Source organism: Lissotriton vulgaris, chromosome 1_1, assembly GCF_964263255.1.
Source record: "Lissotriton vulgaris chromosome 1_1, aLisVul1.2, whole genome shotgun sequence".
NCBI classification, from domain to species: domain Eukaryota; kingdom Metazoa; phylum Chordata; class Amphibia; order Caudata; family Salamandridae; genus Lissotriton; species Lissotriton vulgaris.
This window is the reverse complement of record NC_141685.1, coordinates 989,039,701-989,067,432: the sequence shown is the minus strand read 5'-3', so window position 1 is coordinate 989,067,432 and position 27,732 is coordinate 989,039,701. Positions and strand designations below refer to the sequence as shown.

General features: G+C 51.9%; 1 protein-coding gene across 2 annotated transcripts in view; it reads right to left on the bottom strand.

The window, feature by feature from the left end:
• Positions 1-27,732, bottom strand: part of AKAP8 (A-kinase anchoring protein 8) — an 895,754-nt gene that overhangs the window by 619,393 nt on the left and 248,629 nt on the right. The window lies entirely within an intron of this gene.

Here is a 27,732-nt window from a genome sequence, read left to right as displayed (position 1 = left end):
AAGTTCATGCTGGACTGTTCCCATCAGAGCAGGGTCAAGACTAATTTACATATGGCTGAGCCCAAACAGAGGTGGCAAGGTGTGCACAATAATGAAGGACAGGGATGCGGCCCTGAGGGATTCCAAGTAGCTGAGATTTATGTAAGCATTCCATCCAGCATATACTTTAGACAATCTGATCCAGGTCAGGCTCTTCCTTTTTATCTTCTCCCTCCTGACCTGAAGTAGGATATTGAAATAACTTTGCAGGAGGCCAAACAGTACTATGGAGACCTGTAACGACTGGAGTAGCATAACCAAAAGTATTGGGGAAACTGCCAAAGATGACAACGCCACTGAAGCATTTACTGTAGGCATTACAAAAATAATGGTTGTCTGAGCACTTCTGCCATTGGTTAAGTCATCAAAGAGCAGCTGTAAATCTTCCATTTTAAACACATATGGTGAAAATTGCTTCGTAGATGGTGGCACCAGCATCAGTGAAAGTGAGTGTGTTGATGGTGAATCTTTGCTAGTTGTGTGTAGTCTATGGCCTTTTTCAAATGTTATTTAGTGTAATGCACACTGCTTTGCTAGCATAGATCACCAAGTGTTTGTTAGCCAACTAATAACAGGCTGTACAAGAGACTATCCATATAGCAACAGCCTATTTGGAAATAAACATTTAGTAAGGAGAGGCCCGTAATTGAAAAATGTTCATTAGTTTTACACATATCTTTAGTCCTGCCTAAATAGAATCTTAAAACTCTCCTTACATCAAGTGAGTGAAATGATTTAACTACGGGGGTATACATATTACTAAAAATACTGAGAGAGATATTGTTTGGTTTATGTGAAAGTCAGAAATGAGCATAGGTAGAAAGATAGGATGTGCCCACCAAAAGACTATTATGGGGGAAGATTGGCGTTGCACTGCAGACAAAGCCTAAAGTTCACTAATCTTGATTGCTGTCTTACAGGAAAAATGGAGCAATTAGGCCTTATATATTCATCAAGGCCACGGACAACATTAAAGTCATCCTGGACAGAGGAGAAACAGCAGTCCTCATACTACTCAACCTCTCCAAGGCCTTTGACAATATCTCCCATAACACCCTCTTCAAAAGACTCCACAAGATTGGCATGCAAGGATCCACTTTCAAATGGATATGTTCCTTCCTCACAGAAAGAAGCCAAAGGGTTAAAACGCCACCCTTCCCATCAGAGACTAGAAACTGATACGTAGAGTTCCACAGGGATCGTCCCTTAGCCCTACCCTTTTCAACATATACATGACTCCGCTCTCTAACATCATCTGATCACAGGACATCACCATCATCTCCTATGCTGATGACACCCAACTCATTCTCTCCCTGACAAACAAGATAACCATCACCAGAACCAACTTCACCAACTGCATAACCATGTTTGCATGCTGGATGCGAACTAATTGCCTGAATCTCAACCCCGACAATATAAGAACTGATCTTCATCAATAAGACCACCCTAGGGGACTCCACCTAGTGGTTGTCAAAGCTAGGACTAATTCCCACACCCACAGACCATGCAAGAAATGTAGGGATCATCCTAGATGACAAGCTAAACTAATGGCTCAAGACAACGCAGTGTGCACCTCCTGCTTCCACATTCTATGCATGCTGCGAAACATCTTCAAATGGTTGCTTCAGAACACTAGACGGACTGTCACACAAGCACTCAATCACCGGCAGGCTGGACTACAACACTCTCTACAATGGAATCTCCAAACAATTCCTACACAGACTCCAGACCATCCAGAACATCACTGCAAGAATCATACTAAACCTCCCATGTTGCACCGACATCACACTGCACCTCAGGAAACTTAACTGGCTTCCCATTCACAAGAGCAGTCAATTCAAACTTCTCACACGTACATGCAGAGCCCTACACAATACAAGACCAGAATACCTAAACAACTGCACACACTTTCACCAATCCAACAGACACCTATGATTTGCCTCACTCTCATTTGCACCACTCCCTACATCTGCACGAATAAAACTGGAGGTCGCGCATTCTCTTACATCACACCCAAAACATGGAACCACCTCTCTCAACACATCAGAGCCTCCTCCTCATGAGGGCGTGGCTAAGCACGCAATGGAGGAGGACGTGCCTGGGTAGAGCTCCGAGCTGAACTCCCCTTACACAGGCCAATTCTCAGTTTCTTTTATCCGGACTCGGCCCCAATTAGCAGCGGAACTGCGTGGGGCGATCTTTACAGCCCTGCCAAATCTGGAGCTGCGGAACTGTTCCTGGCCGCTCCGGTCGAGGCGGGGGCTGGCTGCCTCCCTTGCTGATTCCCCCGGCCGGGGCTCACTTCTACGCGAGGCCGGGGACGGACCACAGACAAGAGGCCCTGCTGCCGAGGCCTAAGCCTGAGAACCCCTGGGGCGGACCCGAGGAGCTACACACGGATCCGCTGAACGGACATCCTTCATCCTGTTCTGGGGTGAGCTCGACTGCTGGCACCTACGACGGATGCCCCCGCCACACGAGGGTGGGGGCAGCACCCCAGGCCCATCTCTTGGTGCCTGCGGACGGTGCCTCCCGGGGGGGAAAGACGGTGCCTTATACCCCGCATCCTACGCCCTGCTGAAGATGGGGCTTGTCTCCCGGAGCTAGCAGTTGACGTCTCCCGAAGTGGGAGAGCCGCGCTCTGCTCCGAGGTGCCTGGGCGCGGCCAACATTTGCCGCAAAGTATCGACTGGGGCGGACCGGGAGGTCCCTGCGACTGTTGGGGATTGGGAGGCAGCCAACTGGAGCCGGAGACACCTGCATGCCACTCTGCGCTCCTGCTGTCAGCGGGGGACACCTACCCGGCCATATCAGAGGGTGCCAGCCGCGCTGGGAGGAGGCGCCCACCGCCCCATTCCGCTCCTGCCTCATTACCACCTCTTGGCCCGGAGCGGTGCGAGCCCGCCTGCACGGACTGGCGACGACACTGCCCTGCGCCCCCCTGAGTGTCCCGATAATCCGAGCTTCAAGGCGGATCAGCCCCCCTGGAACCTGGGGAGGCCACTGTACGCGCTCACGCCACGACACGACACACGACGCATTGCCCATGTCTGGGGGAACTAGGACGAGGACCGGAGCTGTTGGTACACAGGTGAAGGGGAAGATGGAGAAAGCGGCCAAATCGTCTGACCCGGATCAAACCGCCTCCAAATTGGACGCAATGTTGGCTGCGATGGAGCGGCTGGAGGAGTCGATGCAACTGACCCGCACCTCCCTGGAAACAAAGATTGATAGTGTTGCCATAGACCTCACTCACCTGCGAGCCGACCATGGGAAGTTGTCGGACCGCACCGCCGCCCTGGAGGCCACCATCAATGACATTACACCCAAGGTCACACAGACGGACAGGCATGTGCAGGACCTCCTCAACCGTGTGGAATTCCTAGAAGATCGTGCGGAGGATGCGGAAGGGAGGGCGAGGAGACATAATGTCCGCATTGTAGGTATACCGGAACAATGGGAAGGCAGGGAACCCGAAATCCACATGGAGAACTGGCAGCGGACCCTGCTGCCAGATTGCACACCCTCGCAACACTTTGTGGTGGAACGGGCTCAGCGAGTGCCAACCCTGCCGTCCCCGGCAGTATCCAACCCCAGACCCATGCTCATCGTATCCTGAACTATTGCGACCGTGATGCCATCTTGCGGGAATCCAGGAAGCTGCCGGAGATACGGGTTGAAAATGCCAAGATCATGCTCTTCCCTGATCACACAATCCAGGTGCAACGCCAGAGACAGTCTTTCTTAGCGGTGAAACAACGGCTCCGCCAGCTGGCCCTGAAATATTCCCTCCACTTCCCAGCGTGGCTACGAGTGGTAGCCCAGGACAAAACAAATTTCTTCAACACCCCCGAAGCGGTTGAGGCGTGGCTGGACTCTGGTGTGGCTGCAGATCCAGGCGCGGAGCCGTTGGTGTCGTCCTTGAGGCGCTCCCGAGGGCCTCGGCGTCGTCGTAGACGCAGGTCCTCGCCTGCAAGGCAGCTACGAGTGGAGACGGAGGTGGGCCACCCGGCCGATCTCGTCCACAGTGAGCAGCAAGAGGCCCTTCGGATGGTAGCAGAGATCAGCGTCTCCTTGGATGTGGACGCCGCCTTGGAGGCCATTCCGCGCAAGATGCCCAGCGACGACGAACACATTTACGGATTGCCAGACTCACAGGTGTCGACGGACCTCCCGGACGTCACCCCACAGACTGCTGATCTAATCCACTGATGATGGAGCGGACTGTCCGGTATGCCTTACCTGTCTCTAAGAGTCTCAAATGCTATGCTGGACCCGGCGTCCACAGGGCGCCTGCTGGACATGGACAGTCAGACTTTGACCCCAGGCTGAACCTTGTCTTCAACCAGAGTGGCGCAGTGAGTAATACCCTGGGGGCCTGAGACGCTGGGAACGCTCTGGATCAATATGGTGGTTGGGAAGTCAGGTGACGGAGATGGCCCTGCCTTTGGGGGTGGGTGATGTGACATGAACTGTGCCTAGGCGATATCTGGATGCGGAGCACCACACCTGGAGAGCCTCAGCCACCTGATCGGACGAGAACCTGTTATGACTGAGCCGACTGACATGAGATGCCTGTGTAGGGGGAGGCATCCTCTACTTGACTATATAACGCGCGCCTGTGACGGACACGCCGAGCTCTCATCAACCCCCCCTGAACTTAAGACTTCACTGGCTCATTAGAGTGTTTGGACGACAACATGTTCGGCTGTCGACCTTTTGGCATTGTTCCTCTGTTCCCTTTGTTAATGGCATTGGTTGACTTTTTATTTCTTCCATGCTTATTCAGAGCGTGCACGCTGGCTTTCTGATGGTGACTGTGGATGTGTGGCTTGGTGGGGCGCGGTGTTGGCTGCTGGTGGGGGGTGGGCGGGGGGTTGGGGAGAAGGTGAATACCCGGACATATTATGTCAGTGATTAAAATATGCACGTGGAACGTGCGCTGCATGCACACGCCGTCGCCCCGTTACAAAACGTACTCGTATCTTAAGCAACACCACGTGCACATAGCCCTCTTGCAGGAAACCCATTTGACTGGCCCGGAAACACAGACATTACACCGTAGATGGCTGGGGCAGTTATACGCTACTGGATACTCGGCTTATACATGAGGGGCGCTGATCTGGGTGCGCCCCGGGGTCCCATTTGCACTTTCCCATTGCAGGGTAGATCCAGAGGGTAGATACGTGGTCATCCATGGCAAACTGGACGGCCAATTGGTCGTCCTTGCATCCCTTTACTCCCCCAACACCGAGCAGGGAGACTTCTTTACGCGGCTATCGACAGTGCTGGCGCCCTGGCACGGTGTTCCATTGATGCTGGGAGATGACTATAACTGTCTTGGACGCTGCCCTTGACCGCTCCTTCCCGCCCTTAGCCAGTGCACTGGTAACTGGAGCCATGAGGTCACTCACGAACTGGGCGTTACAGTGGGATTTGCACGATGCCTGGCGGAGTCGTAACCCACACACTAAGGTATACTCTTACTACTCAGGCGCACACACATTGCATGTCAGGCTGGACAGGTATATGCTGACAAGTGACCTGCTCCCCCATGTCACAGACACATATTACATGGGCCGCATCCACTCCGATCACAACCCTCACATTCTAGAACTGGCTTGGGAGCGTCCACATCCGCCGGTACCTACCTGGAGGCTCCAACCTGGTTTGCTTGTGGACGCCCCGTTTCGTGACGCACTCTCGGCGCGCCTTTTACAGTATTTTTAAGAAAATAACCACACTGCTTCTACCCCGCAACTCAAATGGGACGCATTCAAAGTCGTCACAAGGGGGCCACTGTCTGGGCACACAGCAAGGTATGCAGAAGCAAATAGACGGTGAGCTGACGCGTATTGAATTTGACATACTACGAGGGGAGCGGGAGGCAGTGGAGGGTGATGAGGTGCCACTATTGGCAACTAGAGAGGCACACACGCGATTGCTCGACAGGCTGAAAAATCTGAACTACGCAGCCCACTCGGCGCGCACTCATCATTTTGGGGACAAACCAGGCAAACTACTAGCGTGGCTGATCAGACAGGATGCCCAGACCACCCCAGTGACGTCAATTTACACCAAGCTAGGCACCATTGTGTACACACAGAGAGCCATCCATGATGCCTTTGTGGAACATTACACAGACCTTTATCAGTCTCGACTGCAGGCTTCACCTGCTGATATAACAGAGTACCTATCTGTTCTACCCTTGCCCGAATAGATAACGCACAACGCGACGAGCTGGGTGCACCGCTGACATCTGAGGAACTAAGAGTAGCCATTTACTCTCTCTCTAATGGCAAATCCCCGGGGCCCGAATCATTCTGATTCCGGAACTATTGCGGAAATATGAGGCGGTGATTGCCGACTCTGCGCTCCTGCCCACACTGAACGAAGCAAATTTGATCTCTCTCCCGAAGCCTGGTAGAGACGGGGCCCAACTGGGATCGTACCGCCCACTGGCTCTTCTTAACACGGATTACAAGATCCTGGCTTCCACGCTGGCCCAACGTTTAGCCCCTCTGTTGCCTGATCTTGTCCACACCGACCAAAACGGTTTTGTACCGGCCCGTAGCACTTCGCACAACATCCAGCAATTGTTTAGTGTGCACTGTTTCGCCACAAATCAATGGCCCCATTCCAGATGTCTAGTGCTCAATTTTGAGAAGGCATTTGACTCAGTAGAATGGCCTTACCTGGTGTTGGTGTTACAAAAGTACGGCTTGGGCGATGATTGTATCCGCATGGTGGAGCTTCTGTATCAGCGGCCCACGGTACGGGTCCGCACGGGCAGGCTGTTCTCAGAGCCTATTCGAGTACGCAGGGGGACCCGGCAGGGATGCTCCCTGTCCCCTTTAATCTTCTCTCTGCTGATGGAACCTCTGGTGCGGATTGGGGTATTCCCCTAGCCGATGGCATGCACGCAGTATCACTGTATGCTGACGACCTATTGCTCTATATGAGGGACCTGACCCGCTTCCCATTAGCGCTTACTGCCATCTTCTACCAAGAGATGTCGGGGCTCAAGGTCAACTGGGCTAAATCTGGTGTATACTCTTTTGATGCAGACACCCCGGAATGTGCAATTATAGTTCAAGATGAAAGGCTTGTCTTGTATCCCACTACGTTCCGTTACCTTGGGATAGGTATATATATCGAGACCTCACGGGCGTGTTGGAGGGTAATCTAATAAGGGCGATCTCCTCCCTGCGGGCGCAGATGGCCTCCTGGAAGATTCTTCCTCTGAACGTGCCCAATCGGGTCACTTTGAGAAAAATTATAGCGCTGCCCAAATTATTGTATTTTTATGCTAACCTCCCGGTCTATGTCCCGACGCGTATATTTCGCGAGCTGGAGACCTTAATCCGGAACTTGATTTGGAACACGGGACGGCCTGGGTGGCTCTGAAGACACTTTATGCCTCTACGGAGGCTGGAGGCCTGGCAGTCCCCAATCAGGAGCTCTACTACCTAGCAGCGCAACTGCAGTGGGCTACCAGCTGGTTGAGTGGGAAAAATCTGGCAGATACAGCCAGGGATACTACTATCATGACGCTCACACAAATACACACACTGTTCCACCCCCTTGGTCAAAACCCGCTACCCGACACAGCTGCACTTGGCGGTAGCACGTAGGTGCTATACGAGAAGTTTGAAACTCACTAGCTTCACGAAGTGTATGCTCCGAACCTGCCATTGTTAGGGATGTCCATGGACAACGGTGTACTCACAGAGGCGGTGCTGGGTAGCTGGGTGCAAGCTGGGGTGAACATTGTGGGAGACCTATTCTCCGAGGGGGCACTGGTCCTGTTTGAGACGTTAATTGCGGACACAGGCCTCCCGGAAGGACAGTTTTTAACACACGCAACACTCATGCGCATGCTGGTACAGGCCTGGGGTGACCTGTCTGAAGAACTACCAACCCATCTGCTGATACAATACTTGCACGTGATGGGGAACGGGTCCCAGGTGGTGCATTGGCTGGCGCAGGCCCTCCACATCCACCCACAATTTTCTTCCCAGCGCTTGCGGGACAGGTGGGAGGAAGACAGGGATCGGGATTGGACTGACAAGGAATGGGCAGTGGTGCTGGCTGGCGCAACCAATATTCCAAGCAACTCTTGCATCAAAACTATCCAATTCTACATCATACATCACGCATATTTATCCCCGGACAAGATCAATCGCTATTTCGGAATTACCGCGTCTGCATGGCCGAGATGTGGGCTAGTCGATGCAGGTTTATTGCACATGCTCTGGTCCTGCCCATCACGGCACGCTTACTGGCGAGCGGTGTTGGCCTCCTTGGCTGCAGGAGTGGGTGGGGAACTGCAACACACATGGGAAACATGCATACTAGGTCTATACAAAAGGACGAAGCTGACAAGAGTTCCCACTAGATTTTGGGACCTTGGTTTGATAACGGCAAAAAGGTTCATCACTAAACGTTGGAAGAACCGTGAACCTCCCAGGCGGCACATTGGCGCAGCTCCTTTGATAATTGGGCAAGAGCAGAAAGCACAGCCTTGCACAGGGAAGAAACAGCGGGACTCAGAGCATATCCCGTAGCTCAGACCTGGGATGACACCTTGGCCGCTTTTCACCGGGCATGACTTCAGAGTGGAATCACTTAGGCGCACCCCACCTGACTCAACTCTCGGCTATGACGCCAACTCCAGACGTGGTCCAGCACTGTAGTCCTGCACTTGGACCCGACGTAGGTAAAGGCCCTGCCGGAGCAAACGAGACGCGCTCACACAACGCAACCAGACAAATATGGCCCCCGCCGTACCAGAGCGGAGGCCGTTGTTGCCTCCAGTGCGTCTCCCCGCCCCCCCTCCTGCGCCTGCCTCGCACCCGCCTCCTCCCACTTGAACCGCGCCACCTGAGTGTCCCCCCCGCCCCGTTTCCTGGGACAGCCGCACCGCGCACTGGATATCCCACATTAGCGATAGCACAGCACAAACGACCAGCCACTCTTTTGTTTCTTTGCTTTTAATTTTTCACGCTTCATGATGTCATTGCTTATCATGTCATGGTTAAAAGTTCTGAAAAATAAGTATATTGTTCTGATATCGAATGACAGGCACACCACGTTGGGCCTGCCCTAATAACTGTCTGAGTGGGATCAGTTGTAGCGACACTATGGCCTGGTGGACAGGCACATTTTCCCGAGGAACATGGCAGAGAGCGTGCCATTGCAGCGGAACCACTGGATATCGGTGCACATGATTAGGTATATTGCGATGCCATGTATGCCTTGCATTTTTTCTTGTTTCATATGCTCTCAAAGCCTGTCTGCACCTTTGAAGACGTGGCATTGATTCCCTTTGGATGATGTTCTCCTTATTACTTTAATGTGACCACACCATTTCTTGGCCAATTGTTTTCTTAGGTATCTGTGCCTTAGGCCACACATTGGATCCGCAAGTGATGTATAGCAAGTAATGACATTACAGCAAACTGTTGTTGCCAACATATACCTTTGTATGACCGCGATTTTTTGAGATGTATCTCCATTGTAAATTCTTTGATAAGTTATGCAATCCAAATGAGAAACGCAATAAAAGATATTCAAACAAAAAATCAGAGCCTCCTCCTCATTTCTTGAGTTCTGCAAAGAAGCTGAAGACCTGGTTCTTCGTATAAGCACCTTAGGGACCACACACCTACACACCTGCCCAAAACCCTGGAGATCCTCTTGGGTGATTAATGCACTACACAGACCAACAGAACCTAACATGGATAGGTTCAAAAGGAGGAAAGATTAATTTGGAGAGAAACAAATTAAGTTCCTTTGGGGGAGAAGGATGCCGTCTTGAGATAAATGTTTTCTTTAAACCCTCCAGAATGTGTTTTAGTAATGGTTTTCTGAAGAACACTGTCTAGGTACACAAGTAATTGAGTTATTATTTTGGAATCATCATATTACAAATCTCTTTAAAAGCAAAGAAAATTCTGGTAGATGGACGTTTAGGTTCCCTGAGAATATTCAGACAATCCCGAGCCACGTTTAATTACAATATATTTATTTCAGGGACATGCCGACAAATTCAAGGACTGTACATTGGGTGAAGTATTTTCCTTTTAGCAAGTATGGTCTGTGCAGCAGTTTCTTGTCCAGTCTCACTGAATGGTGAAGTAATTGTAGGACTACCACTATCTCAGCCAGTATCATCATGGCACTGGAATGTCTCAGCTTTATCAGCAGTAATGGAATCAGTGGTGTCAGACGAAAGAGTAAAGAAATTTGTTGGAACAATTTATTGAAAAGGTACTGCTTATAGTACCTAGCTCTCATACACTTAAGGCAAAGATAGGGCATTTTGTGACTGTCAGTGTAGTATCTGGTTACGAAGCCTGCTTGACAATTTTGGAGACCTGGAAGGTTTACTGCTTGGATGAAGAACTTCCTCACTATGAGCCAGTGCCAAATTGTTTGATCCTCTCGAGATCTGGTTCTGCACTGCTTATTTAGGTAGCACATTATGGTCATTTTGTCTGCCTGGATCAGACGTTTCTTCATTGTTATGAATGGTGGAAAGTCTTCAGGGATGGATGTACCGCTTTCAACTCCAGGACATTTATACAATATAGTTTTTGTTTCGCCGACCAAAATCAAATCGTATACTTGCACTCCCAGTCCCATCACAGATGCAACTGTTACAATGGTTTGATTGATGTGAGCAGGATTTATAAAGTGCAGAAAATGTCCACAGGCATCCAGGCACTTGAGAGGTCAGGTCCTCATGAAAAAGAATTATTTTCAGAAGAGTTGATCTTTTGCACAACTGTTTGAGGGGTGCCCTGGCCTCTGCTGATAGGGTTAATATGTCTTCGTAGTTGTTTTTCCACTGAACCAGCTGATCTTCCTAAAGAACAAGTTACTTACCTTCGGTAACGATATATCTGTAAGAAACATTAGTTAGTATTAGATTCCTTACCTTAGAATATCCCCAGGCGTCAGTCTGGATCCGGAAACTTTTGCGTAGCAGTACCCCTGCGCGTTGGTAGGCGTCGTCTGCAGGCGTCCCCTGTGGCTCCGCGTCCGTCGTTGGCGTCGTGCGCCGTGATGACGTCGCTGGAGTATATAGACGCCGCCTCCACACTCTGACGTCAGTTCTTTGCACACAGCTTTTCCGCGCCAGAACACGCAGAGCCATGTGAGAACCAACACTGGTGCCATTTGAAACTAGGGCCCTGAAAGGGATGTCCTTAACCCTAGGTATCAGTTCGCAAAATGGGGAGGATGGGTGGGTCGGTAAGGAATCTAATACTAACTAATGTTTCTTACAGATCTATCGTTACCAAAGGTAAGTAACTTGTTCATCTGAAAGAAACACTTTAGTATTAGATTCCTTACCTTAGAATAGATACCCCAGCAATACCAACCCCGGTGGTGGGTCTGCGAACCAATACATTCCTACACCAGAAAGTCCTGGAGGACAGAACGGCCAAAGAAGCCATCCCTCCGGACTTGACTGTCCAGGCAGTAGTGCCTCGCAAATGTGTGCAGCGAGGCCCACGTAGCCGCCTGGCAAATGTCCTGCAAGGGGACTCCCCGGCCCAGGGCAGTAGTAGCCGCCGTGGCCCGAGTGGAATGGGCCCTCAGCCCAACAGGAGGCTCCTTCCGAGCCAAAGAGTAGCACGCTTTGATGCACAGAATGACCCACCGAGAGATGGTCCGTTTATGTACCGCTCGTACCTTCTTCGCACCCACGTAGCCAACAAACAGTTGGTCATCCACCCGGAACTGGCGTGTGCGATCCATATAAAATGAAAGCGCACGTTTTGGGTCCAGACGATGGAGCCGCTCTTCATCCTTTGAAGGATGCGGAGGCGGGAAGAAGGAGGGGAGGGTGATGGACTGCCCGATGTGAAAAGCAGAAACTACTTTGGGCAGGAAAGAAGGTCTAGTTCTCAGAACCACCTTGTCTGGATGAATGGACAAGAAAGGAGGTTTGACAGAAAGAGCCTGGAGCTCACTTACTCTCCTGGCAGAGGTGATGGCAACCAGGAAGGCCGTCTTTAAAGTCAGGAGACGGAGAGGACAGGAATGAAGTGGCTCAAAGGGAGCACACATCAAGAAGGTTAGAACCAGGTTCAAGTCCCACTGAGGCATCACAAACGGAACAGGTGGATACATGTGTGTGATGCCCTTCAAGAATCTCGTTACAATGGGGGACTTGAACAAAGAAGGTTGATCAGGCAGCCTCAGAAAGGCCGAAAGGGCAGAAAGGTAGCCCTTGATAGTGCCCAGAGCAGAGCCCTGCTGGGCAAGAGAAAGAAGGAAGAGAAGAACCTCAGAAAGAGGGGCAGAGAGAGGATCCACAGCCTTTGCTGTGCACCATGCCACAAACTTGTTCCACCGACAGGCGTATACCGATTTCGTGGAGGAACGCCTGGCTGCCAGAATCACATCACAAACTTCAGGAGGCAAGTCAAATGGCCTCAACTGCCGCCGCTCAATCTCCACGCATGGAGGTGGAGACTGGACAGGTTCGGGTGGAGGACCGTCCCCTGTTGCTGCGACAGAAGGTCCTCCTGAAGGGGCAGGCGGATCGGGGGACCGACTGACATGCTGAGTAGCTCGGGATACCAGTACCTTCGAGCCCAGTCCGGAGCCACAAGGATGACTTGGGCCCGGTCGCGCCTGATCTTCTTCAGCACTCTGGGCAGAAGTGGTATAGGCGGAAAGGCGTATAACAGACCGCAACTCCACTCGCGCCGAAAGGCGCCGCCGTGCGAGTGCCGTCTTGGAAACTCCAACGCGCAGAACTGATGACATTGCGCGTTCTCTTCTGTGGCGAATAGATCGAACCAAGGCTTTCCCCATTGCCGAAAGAGGCCTTGCGCCACGTCCGAGTTCAGACGCCATTCATGATCCATCGAGCACCGACGGCTGAGTTCGTCCGCCCTGGCATTCAGAGAACCTGCCAGGTGTTGAACCGTCAGAGTCACGCCCTGACGTTCCAGCCATTGCCAGAGGCGCAGAGCCTCTTGGCAAAGGGTCCACGACCCCACTCCGCCCTGCTTGTTGCAGTACCACATGGTGGTGGTGCTGTCCGTGAACACCTGCACTACACTCCCGTTGACAAAGGGGAGGAACGCTTTCAGTGCCAAACGAATCGCCCGTAGCTCCAGCAGGTTTATATGGAGCCGGGACTCCACCGGAGACCAGATGCCTCTGATCTCTGCCTCTCCCAAGTGGCCTCCCCAGCCCTGGAGGGACGCGTCCGTCACAACAACGTGCTCCGGTTGGGGAAGGGAGAGGGATCTGCCTCTGACCCAATCGCGGTCCGTAAGCCACCACTGCAGTTGTCTTGCAGTGCCCTCTGAGATCAAGACATGGTCAGACAGGTTGCCCTGATGCTGGGCCCACTGAAACTTCAGGTCCCACTGCAGAGCCCGCATCCGCCACCGGGGGTGATGCACCAGAAGGATGCAGGAAGCCATCAGCCCCAGCAGCCGCAGCGTCAACCTGACCGAAACCCGGGATAACGGCTGAAAGATGGGAATCAAAGCCTGTATATCGAGGATAGACCCGAAACTGCGCCGAGCCGAGAACCGCTCCGATGAAAAGGAGCTTTTGAGAGGGACACATGTGTGATTTCGGCACATTGATGGAGAACCCCAGCTCGTGCAGGAGGTCTGCCGTCATCTGAAGGTGGCTGACGACTGTCTGGGGCGAGCCCGCCTTCAACAACCAGTCGTCTAGATAGGGGAAGACTGAAACCCCCAATCTGCGCAGATGAGCTGCGACCACCGCCATCACCTTGGTGAACACCCGTGGGGCGCTTGTAAGGCCGAAGGGGAGCACGATAAACTGAAAATGCTCGAGGCCTACTGTGAACCGCAGGTAACGCCGGTGGGCCGGCAGGACAGGGATGTGAAAATACGCATCCTGCAAGTCCAGCGCTACCATCCAGTCTTGCGGGTCTAGAGCAGCCAAGACCTGAGCCAAAGTCAACATCTTGAACTTCTCCTTCCGGAGGAAGCCGTTGACGTTCCTTAGATCCAAGATAGGACGTAGGCCCCCTTTGCCTTTGGGTACCAGAAAGTAGTGGGAATAGCAACCACGTCCTACTTCTGGCCCAGGAACGCGCTCGATGGCCCCCTTGGCCAAGAGGGCCGTAACTTCCTCCTTCAGAAGTGTCAAGTGGTCCCCCGACACATGGTGGTTCTGCGGTGGCATGGCTGGAGGAGTTGTCTCGAAGGGGAGGGAGTAGCCCCTTCGGACGAGGTGCAGCACCCACCTGTCCGATGTTATTGTGCGCCAGTGGGAGAAGTGATGGCGAACCCTGCCTCCCACCGGTGTCACATGGGCCTGAAAGCTCGGACTAGGAGGATTTAGTGGCAGATGCTGCGGGGGAGGTGTGGCCTGACCTCGCCGCTGTCCCCGACCGCCACCACGGCGGTTTCCACGGCCGCCACCGCGTTGATAACTCTGTTGCGGCGCGTGGCTGGCAGCACGTGTGGGACCGCCCCTTCCTTGGCCACGAAAGGAGCGAAACGAACCCGTTTGCTGGCGCTGGGTCGAGAGACCTAAGGACTTGGCCTTGACCCTGGAGTCCTTGAAGCGCTCCAGCGCGTGGTCCGCTTTGTCGCCAAACAGGCGACTGCCATCAAACGGCATGTCCATCAATGCATTCTGGACATCAGCCGAGAAGTTGGCGGATCTCAGCCAGGCGTGGCTACGAATCGCCACCGTCGGGGACATCGCTCTTCCCAGCGAGTCGGTCGTATCAAGACCACACCTGATGGAATATCTTGCTGCGTCTCGGCCTTCAATCATAGCCTTGCCGAGCTTAGCCCGTACCTCCGGGGGGCATTCAGGCAGCAAGTCCGCGACCGTGTCCCACAGAGAGTGGGTGTAACGGCCCAAGAGGCACGCGGTGTTGCAAGACCGCAGTCCCAGATTCAGGGACGAGAAGACCTTTTTGCCATACTGGTCGTACCTCTTTGATTCCCTGTCGGGCGGGGCCGACAAGAATGCGGTCTGGGAGGTGGAGGCCTGGATCACCAGACTCTCAGGGGTGGGGTGGGTGGACAGAAACTTGGGGTCGTCCGCACACGGACGGTGGCGTCTGACCAGGTTCCTATCAACAGGCGAACCTGAAGCGGGCCTGGACCACGTGCCCAAAAGAACGTCCGTTAAGGCCTCGTTAAACGGCAGCAGTGGCTCCTGTGGGCATGACTGCGGTTTGAGGACCTCGGTGAGGATGTTAGTCCTCACGGCCGCGACGGGGAGCTCAAGGTGTAAGGCCTTGGCAGCCCTCATCAACACCACTGAATAGGCAGCCCCCTCCTCCATAGCCACGGTAGGAGGTGAGACAAAGCCAGGGTTGGGGGAGTCATCCAGACCACTGGCGTCACCCAAGTCACCTGTCCAGTCCATGTCATACTGACACCCGCGTGTCAGAGGGTCCTCAGACCCCTCCCACCCCTCTCCGTATTCTACATCCTCACCATACTCGGAGTCAACAATGTAGACCGGCTCCTCGGAGTTCACAGGCCCCATCGGCGTCGAGCCCGGCGTCGATCGACGCCGGTCCGACTCCGCGTCCGGATTCGGAGAGGGAATCGGGACGGCGCCGCCCGGAGCCGGCGCCGGAGCACCGGCGCGGCGAACCGGCGCCGCGATGGAATCGGCGCCGGAGAGGCCGGTTGACCAGCCGGTGTCGACCCCGATGGCCCCTGCGGCGCCGGGATCGGAGCCGTCGGCGGCGCCGGGGCCGGAGCACCAGACAGCGTTGAGGCAGGGTCACCCGAGCCGCTAGGGCCCCCAGACGGGTTCACAGGGCCCGAAGGCGCCGCGGAACCCGCCAGAGGAGAAAGAGCCCTCATGGCCACGAGGAACGCCTATCTCCTCGTGGGACGCGCCTTGCCCAGGGACCGCAGGGTATGGAGCAGGCCGCGTCGGCGACTCACGCGGAGCCGCGGGGGTGGGGCCACCCGAACCCCCGGCCGCCTCGTGCGAGTGTCGGGGGGAGTCGGGGGTACGATGACGACGCCCCGACTTTTTGTGCTTCCTACCTGAGGAACCAGAAGAATGGTGATGACTCCCGGAGCGCCCGTGACGGCTCCGCGACCGCTCCCTCGATCGCTCCCTCAACCTCCGGCCGGACCGGGACCGCTCTCGACGCGGGGCCGACACCCGGAGCTCGAGCAGCTTGCGGGACTGCTCCCGCCTAGCTTTATTAGTCAAGGCCCGGCAGTCGACGCAGGCGTCCACGTTGTGGTCGGGGCCCAGGCACCGGAGGCAGAGTCGGTGATGATCCGTGACTGACATCGTCCGGTCACAGTCGTCACAGTTCTTAAAACCGGGCATCCTACCGGCACCGTAGAAGATTCAGAGATCAAAAAAGATCAAAAAACTTGGTCAAAGACCGGAGTACTGCTCTTCGGATCTGCGCTAACTGGCGCGGAAAAAAGAAGAACTGACGTCAGCGCGCGGAGGCGGCGTCTATATACTCCAGCGACATCATCACGGCGCACAACGCCAACGACGGATGCGGAGCCGCAGGGGACGCCTGCAGACGACGCCTACCGACGCGCAGGGGTACTGCTACGCAAAAGTTTCCGGATCCAGACTGACGCCTGGGGATATTCTAAGGTAAGGAATCTAATACTAACGTGTTTCTTTCAGATTTGTTGGCGAGGTCCAATATGGAGACAGGCAATGAGTACATGACAGATGTATAAGGTCATTGATCTCAACATAGCTGAGACTTAACATGATGTAGGATAAGGTGTTCTAAGTAGATGAAGACACTGCTGCAAAATGGCAAACGTAATGTTCCTTTTCTGAGTTTACTGTTGCTCCCAGATAGTAGAGAACTTGCACAGGTGTAGACACTGATTTTCTCAAGCTTGATATTAGGACTCAGATTAATAACGGAGCTGTAGTGTTGAAGTCCTGACGTATTTGTTCAGTGAACTATACATTGAGGTAAGGTAAAGGTAGGTATAAATTATTTGCTTCTGTAGATGGGCTGCTGCTACAGACATGCACTTTAAAACATCATAGGGGGCGATTTTATGCAGAAGGTTAGTACTGTATACTGATAGAGAGCTTTGCTGCATGAATTCTAGAAATGTTCTGTGGATAAGTGTTGGACTTGGCCCTTCTTGCAGGGTCATCCCTGAACTCTTTGCCTTCCTCCTGTATTTTCTATGAGATTTTTTTGTTGGTTTTATGACTCTGGGCACTTTGCCACTGCTGATCAGTGCTAAAGTGCATATACTCTCCCTATTGTAAACTGTTGTATGGATTTTGACTCCATGATTGGGTTATTCGATTTACTTGTCAGACCCTATTACAGTGCACCATGTGTGCCCAGGGCTTGTAAATCAAAAGCTGCTGGTGGGCTTGCAGCACTGGTTGTGCCACCCACAGGAGTAGCCTGTAAAGTGTGTCTCAGGCCTGCCATTACAGAGCCTGTGTGCAGTCTAGTACTGCCATGTCGACTTGGCAAGTGCACCCACTTGCCAGTCCCCAAACCTTCACTTTTCTGCATTTTAGTCACCCCTAAGGTAGGCCCTAGGGCAGAGTGCATTGTATGTAAAAGGTAGGTCATGCCCTAATGCGTGTGGCATGACCTAATAATGATTTACAGCCTATTTCGTTTTTCACTATTGCAAGGCTACCGGTCCCCGTAGGTCAGAATGGGTAGTTTGATTATTACATCTTATAATCCTAACTGACCCAGGGAACATGGTAGAAATTCTAATTTAGTATGTCTGAACTCAGAATGATAAAATACATATTTTAGTAAAGTTGGTTTTAACAGTCTGTGCTCGAAAATACCTCTTTTAGAACGTAGGTATTTTCTTGCCTAACCATCCAGCCTGCCTCTTCTAGCTTGTGTATTGTGTGTCTGGTTTTGTGAGTGACAGGGGCTGGGGTATTCCAGGAGACAGGGTGAGTCAGCAAAAGCCGGAATATACCTATCTGCATGCAGATGGGTGGGAGGAGTAGCACTTGGGTCTGAATAGGGCTGTGCCTGCCTTCCGCAATGCTGGCTCCACTTCCTGTGGTGTGTCTGATGACCCTGGCCCACCCTACCACAGGAAAGCAGGAGTCATGTAAATAAAGTGCTCCAGGACTGCACAGAACTGGTGTGTATTAGGTACAGGCCCCTCTGCCTTCAGAGGACAAAGGATTTTGCAGTATAAATATGGGGACCCAGACCCCAAGACTTTAGATCACTTCTGGAACAAGATAAACCTCTGCTAAGGAGAAGAACCAAGGAAGCTGTAGGAGTTGAACTGCCCCCCCCCCTCCCCCCACCCCCCCCCCCCCCCCCGCTGCCAGTGTGCTGTGTTGGCCTACAGAAGTGTCTTCAGTGCCAAGGAGAGGAGAAGGAACTTTTAAAGAACTTTCATCATCTTGCAGAATATTACTCCAAGGGCTTGATTTGAGCTTGCCTCCTGACCGAAGTCTCAGGGATACCAGACTTCACCCCTTCTATTTGCCTGCATCTGGAACTTGCTGTTCTAGCTGCTACAGAAGGAATTCTGCAACACCAACGCCGGCGAAGACACCGTTATCTGCATCGAAGCTGTGAGCGCTGCTCCGACTTGCAACGTAGACCCGGTGCCGGCCGCCGTGCCACATCGGCACCAGCCAACAACATCGTAAGCCTGCCATAGCCGTGAGCGTTGGTCCAAAGCCTGCTGCTGTGCCGCATCGACTCCAAAGCCGACATCATCGCTGAGCCGATCATCGACGTGGGTAGTCCAGAATCCATCGAAATCGTGTGGAACCGTGGTTTCGGCGCCATCGTAATGTCACCTCCTCTCCGGTCAGTAACAGATGCCTCCCCTGCCTGCGCAAGCATCCAGGTCCCAACGCATCATCTCCCCCGAAACAAGGAACCGACGCCACAACGTGCCAACGACGCCGCATCTCCCTGACGCCATGAGCTGTCTTTGTTTCCGCTTTTCTAAGGTACTGTACTTTGTGGGTCTGTTTTGATTCCGGGCCCGACGCAGAGCATCTCACGGTCGGCCCTGTACTTTGCGATTTACATGGGTTATCCAGTAGTGTAATCCCCTTTCCCTGACCTACAAGCAAGGGTCCCTATTTGGTCAAAGGTGTATACCATTGCCAACTAGAGACCCCCAGTTCTAAAAATAAGGAAATAAGCATCTTGTAAATCCAAAGACCACATCCAATCTCCTTTCACAGATTGTGAATATATCTGATGCAAAGCTAACATTCTTACCTTCTGATGTTTTTGTCTGCTTGTTTCAGGTGCAAGTATCAGTTGGAATTATTTCTTGAGACATTTTTGGAGGACGAAAAAATACCTGGAATACATGCTGGTTCTACTGCTCATTTGTGAAGGAGCAATGTGGCTTCCATTATTAATAACAAACAAAACAGGTGATGGACCGAATGTGGATCAATGTCACACATTCACCCCAGTCCAAAGATCTGGGCCCAAATCCATCGTTTTTTTGCACTCCACACCACCCTGGGTTAGACAATGACGATATGCAAATCAGCTCTGACCCTGTGCCCCATGGGAACAGTCCAGTCCGAACTACAAAAGCCATGTCCTTCCCAGAACGGAATCAAGCATCCGAGGACCGGACCGGTTTCGAGGTAACACCTCATCAGCCCGGCTAGCTTGACTCCAGTGGTGTGGAGTGCCTGGGACCCAGGTCTGAGCATCCCCAGCGCACTTATGGCGGTATTGCAAACAAAACAGGTGATGGACCGAATGTGGATCAATGTCACACATTCACCCCAGTCCGAAGATCTGGGCCCAAATACATCGTTTTTTTGCACTCCACACCACCCTGGGTTAGACAATGGCGATATGCAAATCAGCTCTGACCCTGTGCCCCATGGGAACAGTCCAGTCCGAACTACAAAAGCCATGTCCTTCCCAGAACGGAATCAAGCATCCGAGGACCGGACCGGTTTCGAGGTAACACCTCTCATCAGCCTGGCTAGCTTGACTCCAGTGGTGTGGAGTGCCTGGGACCCACGTCTGAGCATCCCCAGCGCACTTATGGCGGTATTGCAAACAAAACAGGTGATGGACCGAATGTGGATCAATGTCACACATTCACCCCAGTCCGAAGATCTGCCCTCATGGCCACGAGGAACGCCTCTATCTCCTCGGGGGACGCGCCTTGCCCAGGGACCGCAGGGTATGGAGCAGGCCGCGTCGGCGACTCACGCGGAGCCGCGGGTGTGGGGCCACCCGAACCCCCGGCCGCCTCGTGCGAGTGTCGGGGGGAGTCGGGGGTACGATGACGACGCCCCGACTTTTTGTGCTTCCTACCTGAGGAACCAGAAGAATGGTGATGACTCCCGGAGCGCCCGTGACGGCTCCGCGACCGCTCCCTCGATCGCTCCCTCGACCTCCGGCCGGACCGGGACCGCTCTCGACGCGGGGCCGACACCCGGAGCTCGAGCAGCTTGCGGGACTGCTCCCGCCTAGCTTTATTAGTCAAGGCCCGGCAGTCGACGCAGGCGTCCACGTTGTGGTCGGGGCCCAGGCACCGGAGGCAGAGTCGGTGATGATCCGTGACCGACATCGTCCGGTCACAGTCGTCACAGTTCTTAAAACCGGGCATCCTACCGGCACCGTAGAAGATTCAGAGATCAAAAAAGATCAAAAAACTTGGTCAAAGACCGGAGTACTGCTCTTCGGATCTGCGCTAACTGGCGCGGAAAAAAGAAGAACGGACGTCAGCGCGCGGAGGCGGCGTCTATATACTCCAGCTACATCATCACGGCACACAACGCCAACGACGGACGCGGAGCCGCAGGTGACGCCTGCAGATGACGCCTACCGACGCGCAGGGGTACTGCTATGCAAAAGTTTCCGGATCCAGACTGACGCCTGGGGATATTCTAAGGTAAGGAATCTAATACTAACGTGTTTCTTTCAGATTTGTTGGCGAGGTCCAATATGGAGACAGGCAATGAGTACATGACAGATGTATAAGGTCATTGATCTCAACATAGCTGAGACTTAACATGATGTAGGATAAGGTGTTCTAAGTAGATGAAGACACTGCTGCAAAATGGCAAACGTAATGTTCCTTTTCTGAGTTTACTGTTGCTCCCAGATAGTAGAGAACTTGCACAGGTGTAGACACTGATTTTCTCAAGCTTGATATTAGGACTCAGATTAATAACGGAGCTGTAGTGTTGAAGTCCTGACGTATTTGTTCAGTGAACTATACATTGAGGTAAGGTAAAGGTAGATATACATTATTTGCCTCTGTAGATGGGCTGCTGCTACAGACATGCACTTTAAAACATCATAGGGGGCAATTTTATGCAGAAGGTTAGTACTGTATACTGATAGAGAGCTTTGCTGCATGAATTCTAGAAATGTTCTGTAGATAAGTGTTGGACTTGGCCCTTCTTGCAGGGTCATCCCTGAACTCTTTGCCTTCCTCCTGTATTTTCTATGAGATTTTTTTGTTGGTTTTATGACTCTGGGCACTTTGCCACTGCTGATCAGTGCTAAAGTGCATATACTCTCCCTATTGTAAACTGTTGTATGGATTTTGACTCCATGATTGGGTTATTCGATTTACTTGTCAGACCCTATTACAGTGCACCATGTGTGCCCAGGGCTTGTAAATCAAAAGCTGCTGGTGGGCTTGCAGCACTGGTTGTGCCACCCACAGGAGTAGCCTGTAAAGTGTGTCTCAGGCCTGCCATTACAGAGCCTGTGTGCAGTCTAGTACTGCCATGTCGACTTGGCAAGTGCACCCACTTGCCAGTCCCCAAACCTTCACTTTTCTGCATTTTAGTCACCCCTAAGGTAGGCCCTAGGGCAGAGTGCATTGTATGTAAAAGGTAGGTCATGCCCTAATGCGTGTGGCATGACCTAATAATGATTTACAGCCTATTTCGTTTTTCACTATTGCAAGGCTACCGGTCCCCGTAGGTCAGAATGGGTAGTTTGATTATTACATCTTATAATCCTAACTGACCCAGGGAACATGGTAGAAATTCTAATTTAGTATGTCTGAACTCAGAATGATAAAATACATATTTTAGTAAAGTTGGTTTTAACAGTCTGTGCTCGAAAATACCTCTTTTAGAACGTAGGTATTTTCTTGCCTAACCATCCAGCCTGCCTCTTCTAGCTTGTGTATTGTGTGTCTGGTTTTGTGAGTGACAGGGGCTGGGGTATTCCAGGAGACAGGGTGAGTCAGCAAAAGCCGGAATATACCTATCTGCATGCAGATGGGTGGGAGGAGTAGCACTTGGGTCTGAATAGGGCTGTGCCTGCCTTCCGCAATGCTGGCTCCACTTCCTGTGGTGTGTCTGATGACCCTGGCCCACCCTACCACAGGAAAGCAGGAGTCATGTAAATAAAGTGCTCCAGGACTGCACAGAACTGGTGTGTATTAGGTACAGGCCCCTCTGCCTTCAGAGGACAAAGGATTTTGCAGTATAAATATGGGGACCCAGACCCCAAGACTTTAGATCACTTCTGGAACAAGACAAACCTCTGCCAAGGAGAAGAACCAAGGAAGCTGTAGGAGTTGAACTGCCCCCCCCCCCCCCGCTGCCAGTGTGCTGTGTTGGCCTACAGAAGTGTCTTCAGTGCCAAGGAGAGGAGAAGGAACTTTTAAAGAACTTTCATCATCTTGCAGAATATTACTCCAAGGGCTTGATTTGAGCTTGCCTCCTGACCGAAGTCTCAGGGATACCAGACTTCACCCCTTCTATTTGCCTGCATCTGGAACTTGCTGTTCTAGCTGCTACAGAAGGAATTCTGCAACACCAACGCCGGCGAGGACACCGTTATCTGCATCGAAGCTGTGAGCGCTGCTCCGACTTGCAACGTAGACCCGGTGCCGGCCGCCGTGCCACATCGGCACCAGCCAACAACATCGTAAGTCTGCCATAGCCATGAGCGTTGGTCCAAAGCCTGCTGCTGTGCCGCATCGACTCCAAAGCCGACATCATCGCTGAGCCGATCATCGACGTGGGTAGTCCAGAATCCATCGAAATCGTGCGGAACCGTGGTTTCGGCGCCATCGTAATGTCACCTCCTCTCCGGTCAGTAACAGATGCCTCCCCTGCCTGCGCAAGCATCCAGGTCCCAACGCATCATCTCCCCCGAAACAAGGAACCGACGCCACAACGTGCCAACGACGCCGCATCTCCCTGACGCCATGAGCTGTCTTTGTTTCCGCTTTTCTAAGGTACTGTACTTTGTGGGTCTGTTTTGATTCCAGGCCCGACGCAGAGCATCTCACGGTCGGCCCTGTACTTTGCGATTTACATGGGTTATCCAGTAGTGTAATCCCCTTTCCCTGACCTACAAGCAAGGGTCCCTATTTGGTCAAAGGTGTATACCATTGCCAACTAGAGACCCCCAGTTCTAAAAATAAGGAAATAAGCATCTTGTAAATCCAAAGACCACATCCAATCTCCTTTCACAGATTGTGAATATATGTGATGCAAAGCTAACATTCTTACCTTCTGATGTTTTTGTCTGCTTGTTTCAGGTGCAAGTATCAGTTGGAATTATTTCTTGAGACATTTTTGGAGGACGAAAAAATACCAGGAATACATGCCGGTTCTACTGCTCATTTGTGAAGGAGCAATGTGGCTTCCATTATTAATAACAAACAAAACAGGTGATTGACCGAATGTGGATCAATGTCACACATTCACCCCAGTCCAAAGATCTGGGCCCAAATCCATCGTTTTTTTGCACTCCACACCACCCTGGGTTAGACAATGACGATATGCAAATCAGCTCTGACCCTGTGCCCCATGGGAACAGTCCAGTCCGAACTACAAAAGCCATGTCCTTCCCAGAACGGAATCAAGCATCCGAGGACCGGACCGGTTTCGAGGTAACACCTCATCAGCCCGGCTAGCTTGACTCCAGTGGTGTGGAGTGCCTGGGACCCAGGTCTGAGCATCCCCAGCGCACTTATGGCGGTATTGCAAACAAAACAGGTGATGGACCGAATGTGGATCAATGTCACACATTCACCCCAGTCCGAAGATCTGGGCACAAATCCATCGTTTTTTTGCACTCCACACCACCCTGGGTTAGACAATGGCGATATGCAAATCAGCTCTTACCCTGTGCCCCATGGGAACAGTCCAGTCCGAACTACAAAAGCCATGTCCTTCCCAGAACGGAATCAAGCATCCGAGGACCGGACCGGTTTCGAGGTAACACCTCTCATCAGCCCGGCTAGCTTGACTCCAGTGGTGTGGAGTGCCTGGGACCCACGTCTGAGCAACCCCAGTACACTCAGGGAGAAAATTACAAAAAAACAATTTGATGGACAGAATGTAGATCAATGTCTTCCATTCACCCCAGTACAAGGATCTGGGCCTAAATCCATTGTTTTTTGCACTCCACACCACCCTGGGTCAGATAATGGCTTTATGCAAATCAGCTCTGACCCTGTGCCCCATGGGAACAGCCCAGTCCGAACTACAACAGCCATAACTTTCCCAGACCAGAATCAAGCATCCGAGGACCGGACCGGATGGGACCGTCCTGGGAAGGACATGGCTTTTGTAGTTCGGACTGGACTGTTCCCATGGGGCACAGGGTCAGAGCTGATTTGCATAAAGCCATTATCTGACCCAGGGTGGTGTGGAGTGCAAAAAACGATGGATTTAGGCCCAGATCCTTGTACTGCGGTGAATGTAAGACATTGATCTACATTCTGTCCATCAAATTGTTTTTTTGTAATTTTCTCCCTGAGTGTACTGGGGTAGCTCAGACGTGGGTCCTAGAGCCTCCACACCACTGGAGTCAAGCTAGCCGGGCTGATGAGAGGTGTTACCTCGAAACCGGTCCGGTCCTCGGATGCTTGATTCCGGTCTGGGAAAGATATGGCTGTTGTAGTTCGGACTGGACTGTTCCCATGGGGCACAGGGTCAGAGCTGATTTTCATAAAGCCATTATCTGACCCAGGGTGGTGTGGAGTGCAATAAACTATGGATTTAGGCCCAGATCCTTGTACTGGGGTGAATGTAAGACATTGATCTACATTCTGTCCATCAAATTGTTTTTTGTAATTTTCTCCCTGAGTGTACTGGGGTAGCTCAGACGTGGGTCCCAGAGCCTCCACACCACTGGAGTCAAGCTAGCCGGGCTGATGAGGTGTTACCTCGAAACCGGTCCGGTCCTCGGATGCTTGATTCCGGTCTGGGAAAGATATGGCTGTTGTAGTTCGGACTGGACTGTTCCCATGGGGCACAGGGTCAGAGCTGATTTGCATAAAGCCATTATCTGACCCAGGGTGGTGTGGAGTGCAAAAAACGATGGATTTAGGCCCAGATCCTTGTACTGGGGTGAATGTAAGACATTGATCTACATTCTGTCCATCAAATTGTTTTTTGTAATTTTCTCCCTGAGTGTACTGGGGTAGCTCAGACGTGGGTCCCAGAGCCTCCACACCACTGGAGTCAAGCTAGCCGGGCTGATGAGAGGTGTTACCTCAAAACCGGTCCGGTCCTCGAATGCTTGATTCCGGTCTGGGAAAGATATGGCTGTTGTAGTTCGGACTGGACTGTTCCCATGGGGCACAGGGTCAGAGCTGATTTGCATAAAGCCATTATCTGACCCAGGGTGGTGTGGAGTGCAAAAAACGATGGATTTAGGCCCAGATCCTTGTACTGGGGTGAATGTAAGACATTGATCTACATTCTGTCCATCATATTGTTTTTTGTAATTTTCTTCCATTATCAATAAGCACAGTTGGAGGCTTTGCACAAGTTTTGTAGGCAATGCAGTTTTACTGTGTTGAATGATTTGTAGTACTCATCTGTAAGTTGTTATTATTCTCTACTTTGCAAGGTGATGCGAACATTCCTTCCTACCAGAGATGCGAACACAGGATAGGTACTGTGGATGCCATTATTTTTGGGGGATTGAGATTTCTCTGAAGGGGAGGACCACTGATGTAGTTGTAGTTGTTGCATTCTACCTCTGGGTAGATATCTTTAGTATGAGGGCTGTTACGGTTGTTTCATAATTATTGGTGGTAGGACCAGTGAGGGGACTGAACCCTCTGTATCTGTTGGTTTCCACGACTTCTGCGGCAGTACTGAGATCTATGAAATCTCTCCTTTTCCTTCAATCTCACCATCTTCAAAGTTTCAAGCTTTTTCTTCATGCGTTACATCTCATCATCAGCAGGAGATCCAAAGAGAACTGAAGTACTGAATGAAGATTCATGATTTGACTGTGTGCCTGCCTTAAGGGATGTTAGGTGGTACCAGGAGGCATGATGGAGAGAGATGCAGTGACAAAACTCTGCAACAACTACTTCTGTCAAGTCAAAGGCTGCACAATCACTTGATTGGAAACCAACTGACACTCCTGAAGTATTTCCAAGAAGTATTGTCTCCAGTCTCTTGGTAGATCTCCTGCAAAAGCGGCTGGATATTGCAATAAGGCTCTATCAAAACGTCCTAGTAAGGCAAAGGCACTAACAGATCATTGCCACAGAGCACGCCCTTAACATCCCTACAGCGTCAATTAGTTTACTCTCTCTGATAGCACTAAAGTTTCTGGTGCAGAAGAGTGTTTCTTCCAGATGGCTGACAATATCACGGAATCTAGTCTTGGCTTCTACCCATGGTATACTGGGACTTAGTCTGAATGTTTCTACTTCTTCATTAATCTGAGAGCCGCCATTTTCATGGTTGCCAGGGATAAAATATTTTCCTCTTTGAGCTAAGCAAAGTCTGGTACCAAGGGCACTAGGGGTCTTTGGATGGCCCTTGGTTGCAATTTCCCTATTATCATTGAAACCATGGAATGTGGGACTTCAACTTGAATGTTCAGTTTTGCCACCCCTCTAAGCAGCACATCATGAATCCTGGTGACGTCATCCAAAGAAAAATACCTTAAAGAAAAAGCTACTGGCAATGTGGGAGCATATGAAGAATAGGAATCTATGGTGGCCCTGAACTGGGTTCGGCTTAGAACAGTGATTCCTAATTGGCGTCTCTGGCCGGAGGTCTTGGAGGACCAGGTCTTCCGAACCACCATAGGTACTGCTATAGAGGACTATTTCCAGCATAACATGGGCCCCTCTTCCAGTCTGCATAATGAGTGGGACGCATTCAAGGCAGTGATACGCGGGCGGTGCATTGGGGAAGCCGTGGGAGTTCGTAGAACTCTATTGAATGAGGTAAGGCAGGCAGAACAACGGCTCAGAGAAAGAAAGGCAGAGTCCGGGACGTGAGGACACACACGAAGGGTTGCTGAGAGCGAAGGAAGAGTTGGCAACGCAAGTGGAGAGGCTGAGATGCTTTGATTACAGGGCTTACATGGCGCGGGCGCACGCGGAGCGGGATAAGTCCAGGGCGCTCCTAGCTTGGCGGGCGAATCCTGCGCGCAGGGGCACACCGATTCTTGAGCTACGAGAGGAGGGGGGGGCGATCCATTACGGTCAGCATGCCATTAACACGCAGTTCTTGGAATACTATTCCACCCTTTATTGCAGCAAACTAGATCTCGGAGCACTAGAGGAAGGGGATTTCCTTGACGTAGAGATACCGCAGGTTGAAGCGGAAGAGCCGGAGAGCCTGGGCCGACCAGTAGAATTGGATGAGGTCCGGAGAGCTCTCAAACTTATGGCCAAGAACAAAACCCTGGGTACCCATGGGTTCCTGTCGGAGTTCTACGTCACTTATATTGATGTGCTAGCTCCGCAG